The sequence below is a fragment of the Nesoenas mayeri genome, assembly GCF_963082525.1.
Source record: "Nesoenas mayeri genome assembly, chromosome: 1".
NCBI lineage: Eukaryota > Metazoa > Chordata > Aves > Columbiformes > Columbidae > Nesoenas > Nesoenas mayeri.
The window spans coordinates 61,371,360-61,384,990 of NC_137541.1; the positions used below are offsets into that span (position 1 = coordinate 61,371,360).

Below are 13,631 nucleotides of genomic sequence, written 5' to 3' on the forward strand. Positions count from 1 at the left end.
GCTTTGAGTTATGGAAGCATCTGAGGGCACACGGCAACACATCACTACTAGTAAAATAAATTCAAACTAAAAGCAAAAGCCTGCTTAGGTGATGGTGATAGTTCAGTTGAGCTAACGAGTTGCTCTGAACCCTGGGCATTCTGCTCTGCGGAGGGGCGGCTGATGGCAGTGTCAGGTCTCCCACTTATCCCCGAGTCAGCTGGCAATGTGTTCACCTCATTCGCAATCACGCAGCTACAGAGGGTTGCTCATTTCCTTCGCAAAGGACACATGCCTTTTACGAATCAAATTGAAATTAATGAACCCACTGCTGAGGATGCAGCTGATGAGGACAACAACATCATCCATCTCACCCTTTTTAGGAGCTTTTGTGTATGTAACCGCAACCCATCAAAGGACATGTTTTAGGGGGCAGCCACAGCAAATATGGAGCTGCAATTTGCTTTGCCATCGTGGCTTTTCAGCAAATCTTGTGCTAGGAGCTGTGGCCTTTCACACTTGGAGTTTGGCTGGTTGTTTGGTGTGTGTTGCTAACTGCTTACTTCTACTTGGAGGAAAAATCCCCTTCCCACCATTTTTAATGTACCCTGGGTACTGAAAACCTGTAGTAAGAATTAATCCACTCTCCAATCCAGATCCCTCCCTCGCTGTAACGGGTGGCTCAGATCCGACCGAGTGAAACTCCGTGCCAGCAGGGAGCTGCATCGCGGCCCTGCGCAGGTGAGCAGCTCTGCTGATGGAAGCTGTTCCACAGGCCTGAGCCTTTCCTGGCCCCCCACTTTCTCGTGTCTGTGAGCCCATCAGGTGCCGCGACCGGTCCATTCAGCCATGACAACCTGCTGGAGTAACTAGTAGCAAGCAGGGACTTTTCTGCCTTCCCTTGGATATTTCTGTTCACAACCAGAAAGGCGTCTTGTGCACCTCACCTGGCTTTTTAATTTCTGGCCTCGCCAGCGGCAGCCCCCGCCCCTCCGTGCGCCCCCTCGCCTCGGCGCACCCCCGCCCGGCAGGACGCCGGCTGGCAGGCAGCACCGGACGCGGTATTCCCCCGAGCGGAGAGGAGGTGGGCGGGCGCCGTTGCCGTGGAGCGGGGCGGGGCGGGGCGGGGCGGGGCTCCTGCCGGAGGGCGGCCGGGGCCGGTGGCGGCGGGGGGCGGTGGCAGCGGCGCTGCATGGCGGGGCGGGCGGGGAGCCCCCAGCCGCGCGTCCGCACCCCGCCAACCCGGCGCCGGGCGCCGCCATGCCGGGACACGGCCCCACACCCCCGCCGAGGAAGGTAGGGGGGCTGCAGAGGGGGCTGGGGGTTCCTGGGGGAGAGTGGGCAGAGGTGCCGGGAGGTTGCGCCCTCCGCCCGTTCGTCTCCCCTAGTGGTGGTCGGGGCGCGGGGAGTCGGTACTGCTTTACGAAATGACTAATTCCTTTTTCCCTTTAGCCCCAAAATTGGCTTTTCTTTCCCCTCGGTACTGCGTTCGGCTGCTGAGACGGAAATCGGGGGTGGGGGGGTGAGCCGAAGTCCCCCACCCTCCCGGTCGCCGAAGACACCGCCGCTCGCCCCCGCCGCTTTCCTGCCGGGACGGGCAGGACCGCCGCTCCCTCCGTCCCCGCTGGCTGCGAGGGGGCCGAGTCGGCTGCCGAGTGGCTCTCGGCCGCGAACCGGTGGGAGAGGAGCCGAGGGGACGTGGGGAACTACTTAAAAGCCGACCCAAGTGGTTCGGGAGTGGTGGGTAGGAGGAGAAGAGGCAGCCCAGCCACCCAGCATGGAGCCCCTGGGTGAACTCAGCCCTGCCTCCGTCTTCAGCAACAAAAAAAAAGACGAAGAAACGCTAAGCAAATTCTTTGGGGGGAACGCAGGCCCTAGTGGAGCAGTCCTCAGAGTCCTCCTCAGTTTCAGCAAAACCCTGAATCTCTGTGATAATAACGCTGCATTTCTCTATTTCTGATCCAGATAGCCGGTTTTTCTTCTGCTTTGCTTTCAGCAGGAGGAAATGTCTGCACTTGGATGCAGCCTGTAGTTTAGGATGGCATTTCTGACTCCTGCTTGGGATCTGTAAGAATATTCACCTCTCCTGGGGAGATAGGCCAACTTGCCTTCCTGCTGTGGTACCCAGGGATGATGGGTGCTAATGGGTTAGGCATGGAGTTGGTGGAGGGGAACGATGGTTGGGAAGGGAACAAGGAAGAATTGAACAGCTGTCTGCTGCCAGGGTGCCAGAGCGTCAAATGCAAACTATAGGGTAAACTATGCAAGGTGTATTTGGGACACTTTCAGAAGTTTTGATTTTATGGGTCTCCAAGGAGCCTGGCTTATGATGCTTGGTGCTGGGAAAGGGACAGTCTAGGAGGGACTGAAGGTTTCTGAGTGCTTGGGGCTGCACTGGAGCCTTGCAGGAGCAGGTAATAAGTGCTAAGCATGGGGCGTTTAATCCTGCTTTTCACAAAAGCACAGTTTGTTCCTGGATGGATCAGTGAGTTGTATGGGAGCTGTTCCTGACCCTGAGGTGTTCTCGGCCACCTTTGCTCTTGCCATTTAAGTAGGGTTGTTGCTTTTGGAGAAAAGCATCTCCAGCCTGGAGCTCAGCCGGGAGGATAAAGAGAGGAGCAGAGGGATATATCTATGGGGCTTTCTTTTGCTGCTGGGATTGAACCTGCTAGTGTTGCTGGTGGATTAAAAAGCTATTTTCTGTGTTGGCAGTCACCTTACTGACCATTCATTCTTGGTGTGTGGTAATGAAGTCCAATAAAGTGTACTGGCTGCATTTCTGAACCACCAGAAAGGGAGTCGTTACTGCATCCTGCCAGAGGAAAGGAATGCATTTCCTCGACCCTTGTGTTATATTCTGAATTGCTGTTGTCAGGGTAGTGTTTGTAGGGTTTGGTGATTTTCGTTGTTGTTGTTTTGTTTAATTGGGTTTTTAAAATAATTCGAACAGTGTTTTATCATGTGAGAATGGGTATCTACCGTGTTGGGACAGACTTAGAAATAGCTGAAAACTCTTAAATATGGAAATGAGAGGAAAGCCACAGGATTTCCCAGGGTAATACAGCATCTCTTTGAGAAACGGAAGAGAACACACTTGAAAACAAAGGGCGCTGGAGCAACCCGGGATGTAGAAAGCAGGCTGAAGATTTATGGCTCATCTGGGACCTCTCTTTGCCTCTGGGTGAGAAGGTTGTGTGCTGAAGCTCAGGCTGGCCTTTGGCACATCCCCGTCCACGCAGAAGTTGCTCCCTGTTCATCAGCTCAGATCCCCGAGCATGATCCTCCTTGTAGACCACAAGTGCAAGTGGAGCGTCTGGAAGTTCTGCTTTCAGTAGTGTCCCCAGCTCTCTGCCTTGGGAAATCTTTTAGAACATTTTGTCTGCAGAGACAACCACGTGATACTTGCTGTTCTCCAAAACAAGAAGAGCATTTAGATCCTTTGTCAAGCTCTTACAATATGCTTGTCTTTCTCCCATGCCTGGTGTATTTACATGTTAGAAATGTTCATTTTGACAAGGAGATTATAAATAAAGACCACATAAGTTGCAAGGCTGTGGTTTTCCAAGGTAATCTTAATTCAGTAGGAGCTTTGCCACTAAATTCTTCTGAATATCAGCTGTAATAACTAATTAATATGGACAGCAATTAAACCTCTGTTTTGCTGGATGGTCTAGAAGCACAGAGGCAAATGCAATCCTTGCCCCAAATTTAAGAGGTTTGACAATGAGATCTTCATGTGTTAGAGACAGACTGTTAAACATGGAGAGATACTGGGCATTTCAGAGGTGCCTGATAAGTGTCATTTTCTTTTGGATCCCCCTGAAAACATCATCCAAGGCAACTGGTTCTCTCTTTCTTTTGTGGCACCTGACATTTATTTCCTGATTGGAACTGTGCTGAAGCTGCCCCTTCCTAAGTGGAGGCCAGACCAAGGGGAGAAAAGGCTCTGTAATGCACCATTAAGCCCATGAGAGTGGAGAAGAACTTCTCTTAAGCTCTTGTTGAGGCTGGTTAATTTTGATGATCAGCTTTCTTAAGCATCCAGAGCTGGGGTATAAGCTCTTAAGGGAAGCATTTTTTGCGGAAGGATTTAAGTACTAGTGGCTGATATGTCTATTGGCAGGATCCCAAGAGCTGGCTGGAAGAGGCCTCTGCTATGAGGGAAATGCTGAAATAGGACTTTTAATGAACTTGCATAGCTGTTCCTTAAGGACTGAGAAGGCTCTCCACAGGGAAGAAGGGAGTGCGATGCAGCTAGAAAGAAATACTTTGTTACGTTCGAGTTCTGATAGTGAATGAGTGAGCCCAGTTTTACCTACATACAGATCAAATAACATGTATCTGAGGGGTACCCAGCTGTAAGCACTGTTTTACCCAGGCAAGGCTGGAGGAGGGACAGTGTTTTCTTGATTGTAGCTCTGAAGAACAATGGAGAGGACAGCAGCATGCTTATTTTGCTTATGGGATTTTTCTCCGATTTTCACCTCTTAAGCAGCTTTACCAGCTACGGGAAATGAAAGCGAAGGCTTGAATGTGTGAATATGCATGCTGTTTGGTGGTGGTTTCAGCCCAGGTTTTAGCAGAGACCGCTTTCATTCTCGGTGTCTGTGGTCAGCCTGTGTACACCATAAGACTGAACTCCAGGCTCCCAGCTTTGTGAAGGCTGTGCTTTTGAAACGTAGGCTTCCACAACGCCCTTGGATGATCTTGAGGTTGGGTGCCTAAGACAAAGAGGCTAGAGTCGCCGGAGCTGCTGCAGCCTGGGATTTCAACTGAGGGCCGTGTCCTTGGTGGAAACCTGGCAGAGAACAGGCTGAGGACCAGTTCAAGATCTCTGTTGTCGGTGTGGCACTAGAAGGCATCATCACTATCTCACATAAGTAAATCTTTAAGGTCCCGTAGGTCAGTCCTATTCAAGATCTGTTCTAGCCTTTACATGGTTCACTACCTAACTGGGCCAAGGTACTCCATGTCTACAGACACAGGACTGATGAGCTGAAAGTCATGAGTCTGCAGTCTGGTTCCTGATCGAAGCAGCGGATCCTTGCCTGCTGCTTATGCAAGTCGTGAGAAATCTTCCTTGTAAGAAGTTTGAAACACTAGGACTCCTTCCTTCAATGCAGACAATGTCTATTGAGAACCTTGTTTCTGTCTTTTCTGCAAATAGTGCTGTTCCATGGTAAAGCCGAGGGGAAGTCAAGCATAGTTGAGAAGATAGAAGCTTGAAACAGTAATGTCCTGCTGGAACAAACGCTGCGAGTGCTGGTATAATCTCCATCCTTTCTTTCAGAGCTTCTTCCCCTCCTGAGGTTAGGGAAACCAGCTGCACCTGGCATACTCTTAGTTCCAGGGATTTAGCAGGGCAGATTCAATAGTTACAGTGGTGATTAAAGGTCAGTTTTTACAAATTAAACTTGTTAGAAGCTAGTACATCACTGAGGCCTTTTCCTACCTTTTGGACAAGCTCATCATCCCACTGCTGACAGATTTGCTTGGAGTCTTTTGGTTTTCTTTGTTAAAACATTTGTGCAAATGAGAATTCGACTTGAATGTTACCTGTTGTCTTTATGTGCTGTTACACTTGTCCTTGGCTGAACGTGAGATATGTCTGTGCTGGCCATCTGATGAGCAGCTCATGGGTGGTTGAGGTAAAGCCTGGGGTTGCTCATCGGGAGCAGGGAAGGCCACGAGTGGCAGCAGTTGCCCTGTGGCCAGGCTGCAACCAAAGCTCTCTCTCAGGCTTGTGCTCCTCGGCTGGGAACTGGAAGTGTTTCTGTGATGAAAGGGAGCAGAAGATGGCTTTTCCTGAGCACTGCCTTTGCCCATACATGTGTTGGCCCAGAGCCAGGATGGAAAAACTCTGTCCTCATGAGCAGAGAGAGAGAGATGGGAGGGGCGAGAGATGGAGAGGGGCCCAGAAGCAGAGGGAGTTTAAAATAAAAACACCAGCCCACGCAGAGAAAAACCTCTTAACAGATGGGCCTGGCTGTCCCCCCGGGTTCTTCACACAGCTTCATGTACAGCACTGATGAAGTCTCATCTGGGAGTGTGGGTATGGGGCATGGATCATTTTGAGATACGTGATGGAAAATCAGAGTGAAAAGGCAAAAGGAGGGAAACCAGGCAGGTAAGTTAGCTTTTCTTCGGCTCTATCTGTGATGCCTGAAGTGGGGTTTGTGGGCTGCTGCTGGTGCTGTTCCACTGATAAGGCAGATGCTGCTGCGTGAGCTGTTGGAGGAGCATTAATTTGTTTCCATTTGTGGCATCCTTTAACTGTGGCAAGTCTTGTCTCCTCCGTAAAATAGTATTGCTAATGCTGATGGAGGTTTATTTCACTGGTCTTGTTCATTCCAGCCCTTTTACAGCAGAGATCTATTGGTCTGGATTGAGACTAGCATTAAGATAGATTCTGCAAGTGGATGCTGGCAGCTGTATTTTCCTATGTCCAGCTCCTCATTAGGCACTGTGGTAAGTAATCAGATTTTCTGAGTAGTTCAGCATATGGGGTGCTGACCTGGCTTGGAAGAGTCTTGCCTTGGTTAGATCTCTGTGCAGGAGACCGTGCCTGGCAGAAAATCTGGTCTTAGAGAAGCAATCAGAAATGCTTGGCTCTGAGATTGTTTGAAAATCTGGTGCAGACACTTAAAATATTGAGAGAGGATGATGGTTAAGGGGCAGCCCGAGTGGGGAAAGGTGCCACCTCATTTGGAAGTGGACAAAAGAGTTCTGGGTGGGACCCTGCCAGGCACTGAGGCTCCTGATCTTGCAGATCCCTGAGAGCAGATGGCTCCTGACCAAGTTCAGGCACGTAAGTTGTGTCTTCAGAAACTTAGTGGGGACTCTGGCAATCCGCCAGAGAGACTGTTTCAGGGGGCAAGGACTTATTGCTCTTTGTAACAAGAATAATTTTAAATGGCTGGATGCTGTGTGCTTTAATTAAATCTCCCTTTGGGAATAAAAGTGGTGAAGTGTTTCTGTGATCCTGCTACACTTAAATATTCTCTACAGTGCCTCCAGTTTGGCAAATCATTTAAGCAGACGTGTAGGTCTAAGCGCATGCTTGAATCTACCCAGCAGAGCACTTTGGCTCCCAGTGCAGTACATCACTCCCGCTCAGGGAAGTGTGGACTGGACTTCATGCAAACTAATTGAAGATAGTGGGCTTTGGGTGTAGGCTTAAAATTAAACACCTGCTTAGGTGTTTTCCTCATCACAAGTGGTCTCTCACACAGCCAGTTGTATTCGGTAGGATTATTTTATATTGGCAATGTCCTTGAACATTGCTTTCCTCTTAATATCCTGCGAGACTTCTTGCCAAGTTCTTGCTGACAAGCCGTGTTACTGTGAGCCCGTTCAGGTGAGATGCTGTCACAGCCCTGGTATTTTGCTAGCATTGCGAATAGGCACGCATATGTCAGTGATTAAATCAGCCCATCAGGGTGTCATCTGGAGAGAAACAATCGCTGAGCTTGCTTTGCAGGCAGGGGGAGGATGAGATCCCCCTCTGTATTTTTTGCTGAAAACTTTTCCCCTCTGCAGATGTGCAGCTGCTGAAGCTCTTTGCCAAAAGCCGGCCGTGACTTACAGAGCTGGGGAAAGTGCACACATCTGTTTGCAGAGGAGAGCAGTGAAGGGGCTCAGGTCTACTGTCTCGTGGGATTATGTTCTTGTGATAGATAGCACTGACTGTCATGAAGGGAAATGGCGAATTTCACAGGGCACCGTGAGGGCGCTTCATAATATGAGTTTGCTTGCCAGTGTCAGCCAAACTCTACCTTGCTAAATTAAAAAAGAAATACCTCCTAGAGACTTTTCAGACTATTGGAGCTTTTTCTTTAAAAACATTAAGCTCCCTGCACACACGCCCCGAAGATAGGTATGTTTTCCACATTCAAAAATACAATGTGTTTCCGCTGTGAAGCATGCTGTGAATATAGGCTTCAAGTGTTCTTCTGAGAAACAAGCAAGTCTTGGGTTATCCAGAGCTCAGAGTGGCATAGTAGCAAATGGAAATACATACCTCTTACTAAAATCAAGAAGAGTAGAGTGTCTTCTCCAGCACATGTAGCACTTCAGAAATCAACATCTGGCCAAAAACAAATCCTCCATGGTCTGCTGAAGTTCATGGGAGCTTTTCTATGAATTCAGGGAGCCTGGGATCAGGCTGTAATTGAGAATCTGTCTTTCCCTGCTTTGACGTGCAAGGCTGTATGTGCAGCAATCTGTAGCCAAATTCTGCAAGAGAATATTTTACTGAAAAGAGATGTGTAAGGTATTAAGCTTTTTCCAGATGATGTAGGAAGCCCTTATCTAGCTGGCTGCCATTTTTTCAGCTTTGTCAAACTCTCTGAGAGGCCTGAGAGGTTTCCTACTGGGAAACCAACATGTTGTATCCGATTTTTGCATCAGATTTCTGTCTCTGTCCCCCAAGATCGTGATGAGTGACCCCAAACTGAAGTTTTGCCATGGTGTCACCTCTTACATAGAACAGTCCTGTACTTGTGTTGGTGAAGGACACTGAAGGCTGTTGCCACTTGGTCCATGCTAAAGTTTGCCCCATCGATATCCTCTTGTTTGCACAGCAGGAAACTTTCCTTGTAGGATGATTTAGTGTACACAAATTCAGTGGGAAACCGAGGTTTCTCCTTTTAAATTCCTAAATTCCTCCACTAGTCAGAGAAAAAAAGCTTTTGGGTGTGTTTCAAGGAAAAATAGGATTGCCTTTAAAAGGAACAAATTTCCTAAAATGTTGTCAGAATTTGATGAGGTGCATTTTTTTTAAAGCTAGCTTGTTTGACATGTAATATATTGCTTCATGTCCTGCTTGCTTAATATGTGTTTGCATGGGGTTAAATGATTTTTCTGTTCCAAAGGAATCTGGAAGCATTATCAGAAACACAGGCTGTGCCCTGTCAGAGCACTGAAGGACTTCATCTCTTACCAGCAATCACTGCAGGAATAAGAATTCTAACTTTTCGGTTGTTCAAACTAAACTATTCACATACACTGATCCCAGCCCCTCTGCTCATTCATGCTCAAGGCAGCCTTCCATTAGATTTTTATTATTATGATTGTTAGTAGTATAGAATAGAACAGTTCAGTAGGAAAGGACCTATAACGATCATCTAGTCAAACCGCTTAACCACTTCAGGGCTGATCAAAAGTTCAACCATGTTATTAAGGGCATTGTCCACATCCCTCTTAACCACTGACGGGTTTAGGGCATCAACCACCTCTCTAGGAAGCCTGTCCTAGTGTTTGACCACCCTCTCAGCAGAGAAATGTTTCCTAATGCCCAGTGTAAACCTCCTCTGGCACAGCATTGAGCCATCCCCATGCATCCTGACACTGAGTACCAGGGAGAAGAGCTCAGCACCTCCCTCCCCACCTCAGGGCAGGGAAGCTGTAGAGGGCCCTGAGGTCACCCCTCCACCTCGTTTTCTCCAAACTAGACAACCCCAAAGTCCTCAGCTGCCCCTCATAAGGCATGCCTGCCAGCCCTTTCACCAGCTTTGTTGCCCTCCTCTGGATGCATTCAATAGCAGAATTTTATTTTTAATTCAAGCTCCTGGTAAAGATCCGCTATTTGAAAAACCAACCCTGACCTTGGGTTAGATGGATTTTTCTTTCTACTTGTAAGTAAAAGGACATTTTCGAAAAAACATGGAAATAGGTAATCACCAACTCTTTTCCTGAAGGACTTAAGAAGGTCAGCTCTCTCTTGGTCTCTGTTGCACATGTAGCGCTTTTTTTTTAAACTTGTGAATGCTGTTTTGCAATAGAGGAGATTTTGGTATGACTTCCCATGAAATCCTTGAATGCAGAATTAAGCAAAAGATTGTATAATGCAACTTTTCTTAATCAGTCACTTCACAGAGTCAGCACAACTTGGAGATACACTGATGAAGCACAATGAGCTGTATGTGGATGAGATCACCAGAAACACAAGGTGGTGTCAGCTGTTGTCGCTCCATTAACTTTAGCTGAGCAATGACCTGGAAGGGAGGCTCGGGGCTTTTTGGTGCTTTGGAGGAAATTTTGTGGCATTCCTTTTTCAGTTTTGTGGTTGCATAAAAAATTATAGAAATAACTATTTGGAGAGAGGTGGCAGAGTAGCCCCACCTCTTCCCTCTCCTGCTGTTTTCGCTTCCAAAAAATATTATATATATATATATATAAAATATATATATGCACCCACACACACACATATATATATATATATGGAGGAAAGGAGGGGAAAGGTTTAGAGTACATACCCCCAATCTAGCTAAATTTTGGTGGGAAATGTCATTTCAAAATAAATAACCTAATTCTTGTTTGCTTCCTTCAGATTAGATCAAATATTTTCTTGAAAGTATCTCGTGGTTTTGGGGTTTTGGTTGGGGTTTGTTTGTTTTGGTTTTTTTGGCATGTTGAATTTAGGTTGAACTTGGCAAAAATTGTTTCAGTTGATCAGAAACCACGAGTAATTTCCTCAACTCAAACCTGTTTGTGATTTATGCAAACTGAATTGCTGAGACCATGCAACTGTATTTCAGTTATGTGAGCAGGATGCACCTCACTCAGATAAATTAGTTTCTGGACCCTTTCTGTGGAGTAAGAGAAACAGGCATTTTTACAGTTTTACAGTTTTTTTACAGTTCAGAATTTGTGAGATGCCTGCTTTGGGAAGTGAGAGTACTTCTAGAGCACACATTACCTCTTCTGAGTATTAAAGAGACTAAAAAAGTAGCTCACATGTGGATATCAAGAGTTAGTTGAGATGGATCTGGCCATTGTTCTAGTTTAATTCCTGTGTATTAATTGCGTTAATTCTCAGGTATCCACGAGCATATTCGCCATGTAAACTGCTTACTCTTATCTTAGTGCACAATATTTTGAAAAGTCAGTATTGCCAAACATCAGACCAGAGGTAGGACTGATTTCTTATTCATCACCATTTTTACCTGTCATCAAAAGTCAGATTTGAGTGAAGAAAGTCTAAAGAAAAGTGTTTTCTTAGTTTTATATGATAACTGTTTACAACACATCTCTAGCATTCCTTTTGCTTGGGAAGGCATATAAGCAAAAATAACTTACTTCTAACCTATTTCTAGTATCAACATTTCTTCTCTGTCTTATTTTTCTTTTAAATATGAGTGCAGCAAACCCACTTGGAGAAATGGATAACAGATTTTTATTAAATAAATGCTATCCAATCTGAATATTGGAGTTATTACATGTGGAAGAGAGGGGAAGAAGAATACCCACTTGCATGTCAAACATTTTTCTTACCAACCCAGTGGTAAATCAAGTGTAGCATTACTTAAGCTCTTCTTGAGCCTCTTCTTGTTGAAAACGTTTGGGGAGTTTCCCCTAAAAGATCAAGTTTAGGTTTAGTTTGCCAGTAATGTCTGTAGACATTCTCTTTTCAAGAAAGAAAAATCTGGTTGTTTTGAAAAGATCCACTGTGTTTAGCCACGGATACTTGAAGCAACACAGTGCAGCTTCTACCTTTGCATAGAAGAGGTGGCTCTGGTGAGGCCTATCTGTCCAACTGGCCTGTTCACAGGATGTCTAATCTAGAGAACATGGGCATTTGTTGTCATCACTGTCTTGTGCAGGGAGAAAAACATCTATGGAGAGCCTTTCCTGAGTTGGACCTTCAGAGCTGGGTGTGTAATGCTGACATTTTTGGGGCAGGGTGATGGAAACTTCACAGAGGAACCTGCATATCGCTGGGGTGTTGTACTGGGAGGGTCATTTGTCTCTGAGCGCTGGTCATCTGCTGGGGGAGACCTCATTACTCACTCTGCAGGAAACTTTTGTAATCTTTAACACCACCTGAAAACTTAAGTCTTGTCCCCTCAGGAAAGCCTTTTGGGCTTGAGCTGAGGGGGCTCTGCTTGAGTTTCTGTGGACCTGTGTTGGTGAGGAGCAGAAATGAGGTGAATTTGGGAAGTTGTGGGTGAAATGCAAGCTGCAGCAAAATCACTCAAGTCAAATCAGTAGTTCCAGTAGAGCTAGGATTTTGCCTCGTGTTGGACTGGAAACGAGATGTTTATGACCATTTAAGATGAAAGGGGATGATGTTTATTGAATTGTTCAGGGGACAGCAGCTTCCGCCAAGGGTTTGACTCCAGAAGATTCCTACTTCGATATTTTGTTCTGTGTCCTGTAAAATGCACCCCTGTGAAATGCATTCAGTGCTGGCTGCTTTGTAGTAATGATTTTTTTCCTGTGCACAATAAACAGTATCGGGGCCCAGTCCAGGACAACATTCAAACATCTGGGTGGAGTATGCCCTTGTGGTTACCATAGAATACAAGACTTGGATCCACGTTCTCCGGGTTGGAAGGTTCTGCAACAATAGCTCTGCTTGGTTGTGAGACAAGGGCCTAATGGAGGAAACTGTACATGGGTGCTCTGCTTCTGCTCCATTATTGAACAGTTTGATGGATGTGAAAAGAAGTGAAAAAGGCAAATTAAAGCCCTCTAGAGTATGTATTGCCTTTAGTACATCCCTTGGAAGAGAATAGTGAGCAATATATGCCTGTTTGATGACTCCAGTTTCTAGGTTTTCTGCCACGAGAAACCCAAAGAAGTGTTTCAGCAAAGAAAAAACCAAATCTCCAAAATAGATGGTTTCAGTATTTCTCTGTTTTGTTTTGGTTTTTAATTTAGTTGTGAAATAACTTTAAGCTTTCAAAAAAAATTGTACTGTGTTCTATCTGAAAGCGGAACAAATTTGGGAAGAAAATATTTTCTTTTTCTAATACTGAGAATTTACAGCACTCACCAGTGTTTGCCAAGACAGTCTTATTGGTGGATTCGTGGCCTCCCTAATTGCTTCCACTGAACTGTTGAAGTTTGTTAAATGCTACAGAATTACTAGGGACAAAAGACTATGGAAGTGTGATCTCAGAATGGTTGGGGTTGGAGGGGACCTCTGGACATCATCCAGTCCAACCCACCTGCTAAAGCAGGTTCACCCAGAGCAGATCGCACAGGAATGTGTCCAGGCAAGTTATGAATGTCTCCCAAGAAGGAGATTCCACCACCTCTCTGGGCAGCCTATTCCAGTGCTCTGGCACCCTCAAAGTAAAGAAGTTTCTCCTCGTATTCAGATAGAACCTTCTGTGTTTCAGTCTGTGCCCATTGCCCCTCATCCTATTATTGGGCACCACCGAAAGGAGTCTGGTCCCATCCTCTTAATACCTACCCTTGAGATATTTACAAGCATTGATAAGATCCCCTCTCAGTCTTCTCCAGGCTGAACAGACCCAGGTCTCTCAGTCTTTCCTCATAAGAAAGATGCTCCAGACCACTAATCATCCTTGTAGCCCTCCACTGGGCTCTCTCCAGTAATTCCTTATCCTTCTTAAACTGGGGAGCCTAGAACTGGATGCAGTTCTCCAGATGTGGTCTCACCAGGGCAGAATAGACAGGGAGGATAACCTCCCTCAGCCTACTGGTCACACTGTTCTAAATGAACTACAGGATACCATTGGTCTTCTTGACCACAAGGGCAGTTTGCTGGTTCATGGTCAACCTGTTGTCCACCAGGACTTCCAGGTCCTTCTCTTCAGTGTTGCTTTCCAGCAAGTCCATTCCTAATCTGTACTGGCGCCTGGGGTTATGCCTCCCCAGGTGCAGGACCCTACAATTGCCCT

General features: G+C 46.4%; 1 protein-coding gene across 1 annotated transcript in view; it reads left to right on the forward strand.

The window, feature by feature from the left end:
- Nucleotides 1-1,203: 1,203 nt before the first annotated feature.
- Nucleotides 1,204-13,631, forward strand: part of DENND2A (DENN domain containing 2A) — a gene marked incomplete at its 3' end in the record, with an annotated part of 64,861 nt that continues 52,433 nt past the window's right edge. The window contains exon 1 of the mRNA XM_080349778.1: nt 1,204-1,275. The remainder of the gene's footprint in view (nt 1,276-13,631) is intronic.